We start from the raw sequence: 14,859 nt of genomic DNA, 5'->3' as shown, positions 1-14,859 counted from the left end.
TAACGGAAAGGTCGGCAGTTCGAATTCACCAGGGACTCCTTGGAAACCCTATGGGGCAGTTCTACTCTGTCCTATTGGGTCGCTTTGGTTCAGAATCAACTTAACGTCAATGGGTTTTTGGTATAATTTAGGGAAGAAGCCCTGGTGGTGCAGTGATTAAAGTGCTCAGCTACTAACCAAAAGGTCAGAGGTTTGAACCCACAAGCTGCTCTGCAATAGGAAGATGTGGCAGTTGGCTTCTGTAAAGATTTACAGCCTTGTAAACCCTATGGGGCAGTTCTACTCTGTCCTATAGGGTCACTATGAGTGGCAATCAACTCAATGGCAATGGGTTTTTGTTTTTTTTTTTTTTAATAAGTTAAGAATTAGGACTCTCCTTGCTCTTGGGCACCTTCATCTCTAACCATACCAAGAGGCTTCCAATTTCTGAGTATACTTTATCTCTAGGCTTTTACACATGGCCTTTTGTTACCTGGAATGCTCCTTTCCTCATCACACCCTTGCCTTCCTGTAAGACATCACCACCATTTGCTTAGTGTTGGCCCATTTGCTATTCAATCCCCATCTAAAGCACTCTCCTTTGGGCAGACTTCATTCCTAACTCCTGGCCTACCCCACCCCCAGATGATTTAGGTACCTCTCCTCTGGGTTTCCCCTCTGGATTCCCAAAGCACGTTATCACACTGGGTAGTAATGATTAAATGGATTATCTGGTCCATTTCCCCTTCCAGAATACAGATAGGTAAATACATCTTGTCATGCCCATATCACCAGTACCTAGTACATACAATGCACAATCTCTGACATGGAGTAGGCATTTGCTAAAAGTTGAAGTGTTAATGAAATCTATCTCTCACTTACTTTCCTTGCTCTTTCTGCCTCTTAATTTGGGTGCTTTTTATAGAGTTTGGGAAAAAAAGTTTCAAAATTCCCTTCCAGCCACGTCAGCTTCTCCATTTACAGCCTTTCCCCTCACCCCCTTTGTTTACAGGTCCAACCTCAGCCTGCCAGAATACCACACTCTTAAATGCAACCCCCTTTCTATTCAGCGATTCTGGACTGCACGCATGAGCGAGTCTGAATATCGTGTGTGTGATATTTCAGAGGGCAGTGGTAAGTTTAGGGAAAGAACTGGTGTTTATTGTTGGCCAAGTAGGAGATTCAAGCTCACATTTAAAAGTATCACTGGGTAAAAAAGTCCCCAATTTGGAGCCCAGGTCCCTTGGGAAATCTCTTTAATCCTGGAATCATACAAAGATCCAGAGGCAAAGAATACTCTCCTTTGTTGTTATTTGTAAACCGTGGGTGGGCAGGCAATGAGGGTGAAGGGCAGGGAGCGAAACATTGGGGAGCAGTAACAAAAAGCAGAAAAAGAAGCGAAATTATTAGCTATTTCTTGTAGCATAAGTGACAAATATAGAAATACTGGCTGGTGAGATAATAGGAGAGGACAAACATACTGATCAAAACATCCAAGAGAGCTTCTGAAATGCAGTTAGATATTTAAAGAGCAGAATTGCCCATTTCTGGTAAATATTATGCTTTGATGCCCCTTGTGGGGTCATTTCTGTCAGTGGAGAGGTCCATTCACATGCATTTTATTGTGTTCTCTCTGCAGGCACAACAGATGATCACAGAGGTTAAGGAATCCTTGTCCTTACCCAAAGGAGTATGTCCCACAGGCGATGGAGTGGGATTCTCCTCAGAGAAATCCATCTTGGGCAAACTTACCCATTTTCCAATTTTTCCACAGCTTATTCTTCTAAAAATTAATGAGTGGCTTATCTTAACAATCAAGAAGGTCCTGTCAGCCAATCAGAGGAGAGTGAACTTAGCAAGAGAAATCTAATCAGAGCAAAGGAGGACATTAGAAGAGGGGTGTGTTTTAACTAGAAGTAGAGCCGAAAGAGGAGGCAGCTCTGGCATGGACCAGTTTCACAGCATCTGAAGGCAAAATGGCTTGAGGCTTAGTCATTGTTTAAAAGCCATTCCTCAAATTCCTTGTTTACTGTCAGCGCAGTGAGTTGTGGGCTGTGTGACTTTAGCTGTTAATGGGACTAAACACTTATGCCAACAGATTAAGCCTTGCTGAAACATTAAGAAAATTGGCCCAAACAGAATTTGGATGGATTGTTGTTTAGCAGCTCTTTCTGTCTTTTGCGGGGAGGGGGGCAGTGAGGTGGAGGGTGGTGGTGATTGTCCCAAGACAATGGCTTTTGGATACCTGTGAAACAGTAGCAATTGCAGGAGATTCACTGGCTAGATTTTCAGTTAAAAGAGAGAGATCGTTAGAAAAGCAAACATTTCATCTCTATCATGGACTGACTACACAGAATCTAAATGAGTTTTCTGAAATTAAAGCTGACAAATGTTTTGAGATCCACCAAAAGTCTTGGAAGGGTTGTTTTAGAGTTATAATAAATTTCTAGGTGAAATGAAAAATCACTATTCCTGTAGTTCCAAGAGGGCTCCCTGTGTAGTTGGATGACATTGAAGGTAGGAAAATGTCTTGTTACACTTGTACCTTTGAAGATTTGTCAAACCTACCTCTTGTCATTGAGAAGAGGATTGGTGCTCACACAGGACACATACTAACTTCAAAAACAGGTTTTCAAGTCTTTGAGATGCCATAACCTCCTTTAGATAAATTCATATCTTTACTTGACATGTCTTCTTTTACAAGGATTTCAAAGGTAGCATTTATAAATCTTTTTCCAAGAAAAAATCAAGAACAATTAAATATTTCATTTTGACGCCGTCTTAAAGCTACAGCTGGGAAACAACTTTACATTAAGAATTAGAACACTGTTCTATTCTTGCTGTAATCAGAAAAAAAAATGCTAAAATCTTTCAGATTAAGGCTTCGATGGGTCAAAATCCAATGGGAAGTTGATTTTGAGTTTGGAAATTAAAACTTTTTTTTTTTTTTTACTCTGTAACAGCTACTCTTTGGGCATATGTGTCATGAAAAATATGCTGCTTACATTTGTCTGCTTGGAAGAAGCAAATGGAATGATAAATGACGACGTTATCCATCTCATCAACCCTCCTTAACGTTATCTTTCATTGCAAGTTGTTTATTCCATAGTTATTATTAAGACTCATAAATTTCCTTTTGCTGGATACTAGTAACATTTGCAATAGTCCTAGCAAGGAAGGAAGGGAGGGAGGGAGGGAAGGAAAGGGAAAACAGAAGAATGAAATTTTTACTGTAGTCTCTAAATGCTATGATCCAGAGAGGTGGTGAGATTTCTGATTCCAACGTCTTTGGAAACTTCAAACTTGACTTTGATTAACCCTGCTAATAACCAGGGTGCTTCTTTTGAGCTTTACGGCTAATGTCACTTACCAGAGCTGTAAAGACACGCTCATATTATTTGCTTTTCATCTGAATCAAGAAGGCAATGCTAAGCAAAAAAGTATTTAACAGTGCGTATAGGATTGAAGCAATGATAATCAAGGACCCTGGTAATTGAAGCTTTTGGGGAGGGGAAGGGAACCTTTTTCTTCTGGATCCTTCAGTCTGTTTAATAGGATAAAATTAGCTTGAGTGGTTTGGTGTTTGAAGAGGATATGATGTAATTGGAAGTGCCTCCTGGGTTTGCTGCTGGACAAAGCAATCAGGTGGAGACACGGGAGGTCATGGGAAGCTCTGAAGTAGGAATCCTGGCTTCCACCACCCTAATTAGCCTAAATTAGCTATGCCAGTTTTCTGCTTGCTTTTGAATTTCCCTGCTAATTCTTCTTTCAGGATTGAAAGAAAAGAAATATGAAAGGCCTACCAAGTTCCTATCTAACAGATGAATGAGAGTCTAAAACTGGAGGGTCGAGTTTGATTGTTAATCCCTTAAAAAATAAGTGATTAATGGGGAATACAAATGGATAGGGTGCACAAGCCCTAGGGACTGGTATATACTGCCATGTGTTCCAAGTGATGAGAAAGTTTACAAAGCGTCTGTAAGAAATTGATTATTTCAAGAATTTTCCACACGTTACTGTGAGGCCTCACCTGAGATCACTAACCTTGACTATTTAACTTGAGGTGAACTTCATAATAGACACCTTTCTTCTCAGATTGAATTTCAAAGTCCAGGAAGGCCAGAAGAGGCTTCGCGTGTTTGTGTGTATGCGTGCGTGTGTGTGTGTGTACGTGTATATGTGCATGTGTTGATGTGTGTGTTACTGCCATTTTAAAATTTTCACTTCTGACCACAATTAATCAACTTTGTGCAAATGAATCTACAGTACAAAAAGTTGTTTGCATAAAGCTATTTTAATTGAAGCAGTATCTCAGTAAAGTAAATAGTATCTCAATCCAAAAGTCACAGATTTTTTTTTTCAGATGCCAATGAATAAGACAAAGTATAATGGAATGTAAGCCAAGTAATAAAATAATTAGGAAAAGTATTTCATTAGTCATTGTCTATAAACAGTCATCTGATAAAAGCTCAGGCCTCTCCCTGAGGTCGCTGTCATTGATCCTCATAGGTAGACTTTTAGTTTCTCCTGTAGAGGTCTTCTGGGTAAAAAATGCTATTGAGTTTTTCATTTTAAATAAATAAACCCTGAACATTTAAAACCAAATGTTCAAGATGGGTATCAGACCACACACACACACACACACACACACACACACATTGAACCAACTGCATATTTCATTTTATTTATTTAATACTGTATATCAAATACTTACTGAGCCTTTTAGTGTGGAAGGCTTGGTGTTAGGCCCCGCAGGGGATACCAAAAACCTCACTGGTACCTGTCAATGTTTCTCTATAGAAAATGGTGGAGTTGGTCCAGATTTGGGAAGACCTAGAATATGTACAATTAGGGGCCCTCGTTAGGAAAAAGAATACACAAGTATAAAAACTCGCTAGGGCCCCTCCTAGGGACTTGGAAGGCACCGTGCAAGTAAGGGGTCCTGAAGCTCTACCTTCATTAGCTTCAGGGCAAATCTACTTCTAGCTAGGACAGCTGTCTTCAGGTGTCTCTTCTCCCCTCTTTACATGTTCAGGAGCCCATCCGACTCCTTTTTCTGACTCCTTTACAGGAGTTCATTTGACCAGTTATTAAAATACTCTGTGAGCTCTTCAGAGACCCAGACTTCATTATTTCAAAATATTATCATTAGATAGAAAGTGACCAGGAACAATCGTAGACTATACAAAAGACATGATTTGGTTTGTGTTTAAAACATTAGCAAACAGATCATGGGAAATTGGGTGGTGCTCAAGATGGCAAGTATGATCCTTCCCAATGTACTTTGTAATTCAGGATGGTGCAACACTGTACACAGTTCTTGTTTATTTGCTGTAGCTCCTTATGCCATTTAGAGGGTTCCTTCATCCAGTACTCTGGCTCTAGCAATAGGATGGAATTGTCAAAAGCTTTCAGTTGTGAAATTGCGTGTTTATAAAATGCACAGAAGCCATGTGTCAAGATCATATATTGTTCTGAATGACTCAGCAATTTTCAGTCTTCAGTTTAAGGAATGAAATTTTGTTCTTCCTCCAGTTATAAATGGAGCGTTGGGCAGAGCTGTGACTGTCATATCAACCCAACTTGACTCAGTAGTTGGTGGATTAGGACTTGGATTTCTGGGGCTTTATCTCCTCCCAATACCCCAGTGCAGTGTTTTCATTCCTATGTTCCCTTCATACAAGGTAACATTAGTGTTGGGCAGCTTTAGAAAGGAAAGGTGTATAGTTCTCCATGCAAGCTTTTATAAAATTATTCATTGATTCACTTTAAATTCCAATTCTAATTACTGAATTTAACCTGGGGTTCATACACATCTTTTATGAGACATATTTTCATTTAAATTGCATTTGGTCTTTACTTTTAGAAGTAAAAAAGTTCAAGGCTACCAAAAGGATTTTTCTGATGCCTGATATGATACAAGTAACTGTGGCCCTGTTACCCAATTCATGTGTTGTTGGACTTAGAACAAATAAAAAGCAATGATAATCATATGCTCTGTGAGGACAACATCCATGCATTCATTTATTCAACAGAACACCTGTTGTGTGACAGAAACAGTGCTAGATGCTACAAATGTAGAAGCGAACATGATAAATGTGGTCCTGCCTTTATGGACTTTACAGACCTGTAAGCTTAGTAAAAAAAAATAAACAAGACCATTTCATAAAGAATTGAGGGCTCTGAAAAAAATCCATCAGGGAGCTGTGGTAGAGAATGACTGAGGGCAGTAGTGGGGGAGTGCTTGCTAGGGCACTGAGGTAGGAAAAAGCTTTTGAGAAAGAGGGAAGGCTAGCGTGGCTGGAGCAGAGTGTATAAAGGGACCTGTTGGCAGAGACAGGTTGACTGCAAAGCTAGTAAGTGTACAATTCCTTGTTTTTGTAAGCAGTGTACTTTATTTTATATTTGCAATGTTTAACTCTTTTTCTTAAAATTGTTGTTGTTATTAGCCGCTGTTGAGTCAACTCTGCCTCATGGCAGCCCATGTATAACAGAATGAAACATTGCCTGGTCCTGTACCATCTTCATTACCTTTGATATGCTCAAGTCCATTGTTGTAACCACTGTGTATTTGGAGTGCCTTCCAACCTAGGGAGCTCATCCTCCAGCACAATATCGGACAGTATTCTGTTGTGATCCATAGGGTTTTCATTGGCTAATTTTTGGAAGTAGATCACCAGGCCTTTCTTCCTAGTTTTAGTCTGGAAGCTCCACTGAAACCTGCCCACCATGGGTTAACCTGTTGGAATTTGAAATACCAGAGGTGTTAGCTTGCAGCATCACGACAATATGCAAGCCATCACAGTATGGCAAACTGACAGATGGAGTGGTGGTTTTCTTAAAGAAGGGCCCTTAAATTGTATAAACTTCAGACTCTGCAAAACTTGGAGATCAATAATATAAAATGAAACCTGAATATCAACATTAGGGGAAAAAAATATTGCAAAAAGATACAAAGAAAATGCCCATAGTCCTCTAGTTCAAGATAGAGTAGAGAGAAACACATCAAAGCCATCACAGTACAGTAAAACCTGCGAAAGCCAGGATCCATATAAGTTGAAAACCTGTCAGAGAAGGAAAACTCAAATATTTTCCACTAATAGAGAGCAACAGAAAAGTGGTAATATTGCATGCTGTCAAATGAGGAAACTTTGAGACCCAGAAAAACAAGGCAGTCTTGTCGAGTTCTGGCTTTCACAGTTTTCACTGTATCAAATTTGTCTCATCACCACACTAGATTGAAAATTCTTGGAAGGGCAGGATCTATGGAATCTGCATTAAGTGAAACCTCTCATTTCACATCCAATAAACCCAATTTTTGAAAGCCTCAGAGAAACTAGGAAACTAGATAACCAAGGAGATAATTTGTAAGACCCAAAACTAGAGCGCAAGTCTACCTAACTACCAGGGCTGGTCTTGTCCTACCATTTCACACTGCCATTTGCCTTGGGTTCCTTCCTGGTCTCCTGTTTCCCTTTCCGTAACATACATTTTCCAATCTAATGTTCTAAACATGACGGACATTCAATAAATGGGATTCTGACAGTAACAGTTATGTGTACATATAGGGACAGCTCCCAAATTTTTCCCTAGGATGGCCTTCAGGATTGCCATCTGTGTTTGTTTAGCAACCACACTGTCTTTACTTAGATAAAATTTTTATTTGGGGTGGTTTGGCAGAGGCAGTTCTGATGGAGAATATGGTAAATTAAAGACCCCCAAACCCCACCCCACCCCCTACGTCATTACCAGCATTGGAAATACCAAAGAGTTGCTGGCTTGTGCTTTAGCAGACCACTGTATGTGTCTAAACCTTAGTTTCCTCATTACTAAAATGAGAGTTTTTGTGAAAATTAAAAGAGATAAACATGTTAAGCTCTTAGCACAGAGCTAGGCACGTAGTAAGGACACACTCAATATTAGTCTTTATTTCCAATACTATTATTACCAATGATTAAAATAATCCCTATGAATTTTGTGAAGTGTCTGTTTATTACACACAGTTTTCTAACTCTAAGAAATTGAGTTTTGGATTTTATTTTTCTAAAATCTAAAAGATACATAAAAGTGAAATATGGCAACTAATCACTAAGCCTTACAAATAAATACTGACCATCACTCCACCGCTACTACCGTTTAAAATCCACTTACACCCCATTAAAATCGCATCACCCTAGCTCAGGGGTCACTCAAAGAGTAAAATTTTTGAAAGCCACACTCTCCAGCTATTTTTATATAAATTGCTAATTGCTCCAAGCTGTTTTCAAGGCTGTAAGTAGACCTTAAAGATGAACCATCAATCAGAAGTGTGTGGACAAGAGGCAGGATAATCAAGAAGGCTTGAGAATGATGAAGGCTTTACAGTCAAGATAAGAACCAGGAGCTGAGTTTACAGTACTCTGTTTAATGCAGCCCAACAGATTTCTTCCCCTTCATGTGGACTAATACTATTATTACTGATCATTTCGTTAATTTGAACATTTTATCCAATGAAAACCATATATAGCTTGTCATACATGTACTTTTCTTTTGGACAGAAGTGCATCTAAATAGGTAGAGTTTATAAGATGGTGAACTTAATGGGAAACATAGGAAATGCTTTGTTTTATTTCTTATTGAAACGAGCAAAGTTGTCCTGAATTATATTACGTTCCTCCTATGTTCATACAGTTCCTCACTCTGCAAGTCGGTGTTTGCCCTTGGAGTAAAGGTGAAACTTGAGAAACATGCACTGTCTGTGTAGACTGGAGAGAAGTCCGCGGAAACGTTAGCCAGCATTGCTCTGAATCTTGACTGGGCTTGAGTAGACAATTACAGGCATTACGTAAAGCTGTCTGACATATTTGGAACTTCTCTAAAGATCTTCAGATTTTTCCTTTATTCATTTTAAACTGGGCATCAATTTGCAGCCCAACAGCAAACTGGACAAATTTCCTTTGCAGAGCTCCAAGTGTCTTCTTTCTTAAACATAAGGGTAAGGCGTGAGTTACCTGAACAATTACCACATTTATACTACCCAAGCTTACTAAGTAAGTCGTGGAAGAAAGCCAGGCAATAAGTGACAGAAGTCCAGAACAAACAAAGGTACTGAAACTCAAACTTTTTTTTATTTTTTAATTATTTTATTTTTTGGAAGTATATACAGCCAAATACACCATGTCAACAATTTCTGCCTGAACAATCAGTAACACTGATTACATTCTTCAAGTTGTGCTGAACTCAAATTTCTTTTTGTTGGTTTCATCTTTTTGTTGTTTTTAGGTGACTTACATATTAAAACGGAATTTGATTCTGAAGATGATGTATGACTTTAGTGTCAATGGAGGTTTTCAACACATTAGATAAAAATCCATGGTGCTCTCTATTATATCATCCTGTTTTATGTTCTTTATGGTATTTATCACCATCTGCTACCTTTTGGTTTATTTGTTTATTGCCAGCTTCTTAGACCAGAAAGGAAACTTCATGAGAGGCAGGAACCATGCCTTTCTTGCTCACTGTTATATCTTCATTATCCAGCACAGCATCTGGCTCATGGTGGACATTCCACAGATGTTTGTTGATTGAATTAATCAATGCCTGTCTGCAGTGGGGAAACCCTAGTGGTGTAGTGGTTAAGACCTATGGCTGCTAACCAAAAGGCTGGCAGTTCGAATCCACCACAAGCTCCTTGGAAACTCTCTGGGGCAGTTCTACTCTATCCTATAGGGTCACTATGGGTTAGAATCGACCTGACGGCAACAGGTTTGGTTTTGGGTTTTTCTTTTTTTTTTTTTTTGTATCCTCAGTAAAGGACTCCCTGGGTGATGTAAATGGTTAAGCACTCTACTGCTAATCAAAAGGTTGGTGGTTCAAACCCACTCAGAGGTGCCTCAGAAGACAGGCCTGGTAAGTTGCTTCCAAAAGCAGCCTTGTGAACCCTAAGGAGCAGTTCTACTCTGCACACATGGGGTCACCACGAGGCAGAGTCAAGCAGCTAACAACAGCAACATGCACAGCAAAGCCGTGCCCCTTGAATTATGCTGGGGAGGGACAGAGCCTTGGGGTTTCATGAGTGGAGTGAGGTGTTTTTCACTGATACTTTTAAAGAATAGGGTCCCTTCCACTTCCCCATTTCCTGGGGGAAAAAAGTTATTATTTAAAGTTTCACAATTTAGGATTTCTCTCCTACAAATTTCTCGTACCTTTGGTTGTTGCTACCTCCTATCTGTTCCCAGTCAACATGAAAAATGAGCAATGAGCAAGGCACTATTTTCAGAAAAATTTGGGACAGACAACAGCACTAAATTCAGTAAGTTTTTAATACGTTCTTATGGTTGTGATTTTATACTGCACATCGTATATACTTAGAGTTTCAATAAAATTGTTCCTTTTTCTTTTTTTTACCATTTTTTAAATTGTGCTTTAGATGGTTTACAGAGCAAATTAGTTTCTCATTAAACAATACACATATTGTTTTGTGACAGTGGTTGCCAACCTCACAATGTGTCAACATTCCCCCCTTCTCCACTTTGGGGTCCCCATTACCAACTTTCCTGTCCCTTCCTACCTTTTCATCATTGCCCCTGGGTTGGTGTGCCCGCTTAGTCTTATTTAAAATTGTTCCTTGTTAATGAACCGTATTTCATATTTTCCTCAAAATATGTTGTGACTGTATATAGGTGCTCCACTACATTAACAAGGCTGAGAACTGCTGAATAAGAGATCCAGTCTAAAACAATGCTGTCCAGTAGAACTTTCTGTGATGACGAAAATGTTCTATAGTGTCCAACACAGTTAGGGTTGCTACGTAAAATACAATATATCTGATTAAATTTGAATTTCAGATAAACAATGATTTGTTTAGTGTAACTATGTCCCAAATATTGCATACTTATAAACTGTTGTTTATCTAAAATCCACGTTTAACTGAGTGCCCTGTGTCTTAATTTGCTAGATCTGGTAGCCCTAAATATAGTAGTCACTAGCAAGTGGCTACCGAGCACTTGAAATGTGGTTAGTGCATCAAGTAACTGAAGTTGAAATTCAATTTAATTTTAATTATTTAAATTTAAATAGCTACTCCACTTTGAAATGTGGCGTCTGGGGTCTTAAATGCTAACAAGCGGCCATCTAAGATGCATCAATTGGTCTCAACCCACCTGGAGCAAAGGAGAATAAAGAACACCAAGGTCACACAATAATTATGAGCCCAATAGACAGAAAGGGTCACATGAACCAGAGACTTACATCATCCTGAGACCAGAAGAACTAGATGGTGCCCGGCCACAACCGATGACTGCCCTGACAGGGAGCACAACAGAGAACCCCTGAGGAAGCAGGAGATCAGTGGGATGCAGACCCCAAATTCTCATAAAAAGACCAGACTTAATGGTCTGACTGAGACTAGAGGAATCCCGGAGGTCACGCTCTCCAAACCTTCTGTTGGCCCAGGACAGGAACCATTCCCAAAGACAACTCATCAGACACGGAAGGGACTGGACAATGGGTTGGAGAGAGATGCTGACGAAGAGTGAGCTACTTGTATAAGGTGGACACTTGAGACCGTGTTGGCATCTCCTGTCTGGAGGGGAGATAGGAGGGTAGAGAGGGTTAGAAACTGGCAAAATTGTCACGAAAAGAGACTGGAAGGAGGGAGCGGGCTGACTCATTAGGGGGAGAGTAAGTGGGAGCATGGAGTAAGGTGTGTATAAGCTTATATGTGACAGACCGACTTGATTTGTAAACGTTCACTTAAAGCTCAATAAAAATTATTAAAAAAAAATTTAAATAGCCACATGTGCTACTGTATTGTACAACACAAGGCTAAATATCTGTAGAACTTCATTTAAATAATGCAGTTTGGGACGCTAATTTTTAAAGTTATTGTTTGCATGGATTTTTCTCTTTATTTTTATTATGAAATTATCAAACTTACATAAAAGTAGGAAGAATAGTATAATGAATATCCATATACTCATCGCCTAAATTTAACACTTAATGCAGAAATTATCCAACCAAATCTTTAATATCACACACAAGTAAAAGTTTGCTAAAGATAATTCAAAAGCAGCTGCGGCAGTACATTGACAGGGAACTACCAGACATTCAAGGTGGATTCAGAAGAGAACATGGGACAAAAGATATCATTGTTGATTTCAAATGGATCCTGGCTCAAAGCAGAGAATACCGTAAAGATGTTTACCACCTGTGTTTTTATTGACTATGGAAAGGCATTCAACTGCGTGGATCGTAACAAATTACAGATGATATTGCAAAGAATGGAAATTTCAGAACACTTAATTGTGCTCATGAGGAACCTGTACTTAGACTGAGAGGCAATCGTTTGAACAGAACAAGGGAATACTGTGTGGTTTAAAGTCAAGAAAGGTGGGCATCAGGGTTGTATACTTTCACCATACTTATTCAATCTTTATGCTGAGCAAATGACCTGAGAAGGTGGACTATATGAAGAAGAATGCTGCATCAGGATTTGAAGAAATTCATTACATAGGGTCTCCATGAGTTGGAACTGACTCAGCGGCACCTAACAATTATTTGTATTTTACCACATTAGCCATGGTAATATTTGAGATCCAATTACTCTAATGGGTGGGGGCCAAAGCTGTGAAACTGAGAAGTGCTTGGTCATATATCCATCTCTCTGGAGTCAACACCTATTCCATTAGCACTGCCCTTTTCTCTTTTTAACTACTTACATTACTTTTTCATATTTTCTAAGGTAATTGTGCCAACAATGTAATGGCAATTATGGTGCAAATATGGATTCACACTTATAACCTCTAAATTCATCTCAGATTTGAGCTGGGATTGCTTTGTTGTTAGATTGTGACTTCTTTTGGTGCTAAGGTTTTAACAGTAAAAAGAAAAGTACCAGCCATTGAGTGCATGACACCTGAAAGGAGACACAAGTATGACCCATCAAGTATGGCCAAGATACCATATTAACTGGTTTTCCAAATTTTATATTCATTTTTAATTTGGCCGGGAGGTATGATTACAAAATAATGATTTCTGCAAGACTCTCTGGCAAGATACTTTACGTCATGATGAAATTTGTGGTTATAAATGATAATGTGATTATTGAGAGCACCTGGCTTCTGACTTGGCCTTCCTGTTTTGGGGTTGTCCATTATTAACTAGAAAATTTGTTAACTGTAAGGCAAAACTTGTCAAGCTACTATGGAGCAGGAAGAAAAGCACAATGTCCCAACCAGGCATCTAAAACATGCAATTCTAGGACTGCAGAGAAACATGCAGCTTGACCCAAATATCTATAATAAGTCTCCATCGTTTTTTTTTATATTACTGGTCTCATTTACAGAAGGCAAAAATAATGCACTGAACAGACATGGGGTCCTGCCATCAGACTTCTTAGTTTCAAATCCTGGTTTTGCCACTTACTGAATGTAAGCCTTCAATAAGTTGCTTAAATTTTCTATATATGTCAGTTTTTTCATCTGTAAGATGGAATTAATAATAGCACACCACTTACAGGGTTATTCTGAAAATTAAATGAGATACTTAGCATAGTGTGTTGCACAAAATGTGTGTTCAATGTTAAATTTTTCAACAAAGCATAATATTCACATTTAAAGACAATGGCTCTTTGGAGAAAATAACAAATTGGGCTGGTTTTAGATTGTCTTTATAACCACAGTCCTCATCATCTAAGGAAGAATCACATCCTAGGAAACTGGATTTAAAAAAAGGAATAAGGAAAGGGTAAAGAAAAACCTCTGAAAATCAAAAGTTTTTTCAGAGGCAGAGCCAACAAGGTACTCAGACTGCCATAGCATGCAGTCCATCTGCAGCAAAGACCTGAAAAACTAAGTTAAACAAATACAAGCATCAATCCTGGAACACTAAGCATCAAATGAAGGGATTGAGAACTATGTCAAATGCCAAACGGAAGAAGAAACTGACAAAGAACAGAGAACAGAGAATGAGGAGAGATACAGATCAGAGGTTCCCTACCAACTAACAGGTCACAAAGCCACCATCTTGGAAAACAGCCAGCAACAACCCTGGACAGGAAGTACAGGAAGGCAAATTCACAGACCTCCCAACAGGAGAAGGAGCACCCTGTAACCAGAGAAATATACTTTCCCACATTTCACCCTTCTGGTGGGTGGCAGCAAGAAGCCTTCTAGCCCAGAAGCACAGACTGCTAGGGTCCACAATACAAGCCCCCGCCCCAGGCCACCCCATCCCCTCTCACCACATGTATTTATCATTATTTTTTCCCCTCTTTATTCCTTTTCTTTCTCCCTCTCACCTAGTCCTGTATAACACCTACACCTATTTCCACAGGACTCCGTTGCACCACCACAGGCAGACAGCCACCACCCCGCTGCCACCCCCAGTCCACCTGCCTCCACCTGCTGGATCCCACCATGCTGCCATTTTTGTTTGTTTGTTTTCTTTTATTCCCTTTCGTTTCTTTCTTCCTGTCACCTAGACCTGTACGCCACCTCCTCCTAGCTTTCGCTGAACCCATGCCATGCCACAGCAACTAGAGAATCACCAGCCCACTACCACCTGGGGTCTACCCCGCCCCCGCCCCCTGCTAGCTCCTGCCACAACACCATTTTTTTCTTTTCCCTTTCCCTACAATCCGATCCTTTCTTTTTCCCTACCACCTAGCCTGATATATCACCTCACCTCCCTTCCCACTGGCCGCAGGGTCTGCCCCAGCTCCACCTGATGACTACTGCCATGCTATCATCTTATTTGTTTGTTTTGTTTTCCTTTTTTCCCTTTCTCTCTTTTCTCTCTCCCTCCTACTTAGCCCCATATGTGACCTCTCCCCCTTCCCACCAGCCCCCACCACACCAGCATGGCTAGCCTGTCCCAGAGCTCAGGCTTGCCACCACACTG

The sequence above is a fragment of the Loxodonta africana genome, chromosome 10, assembly GCF_030014295.1.
Source record: "Loxodonta africana isolate mLoxAfr1 chromosome 10, mLoxAfr1.hap2, whole genome shotgun sequence".
NCBI lineage: Eukaryota > Metazoa > Chordata > Mammalia > Proboscidea > Elephantidae > Loxodonta > Loxodonta africana.
This window is presented reverse-complemented; position numbering follows the sequence as displayed.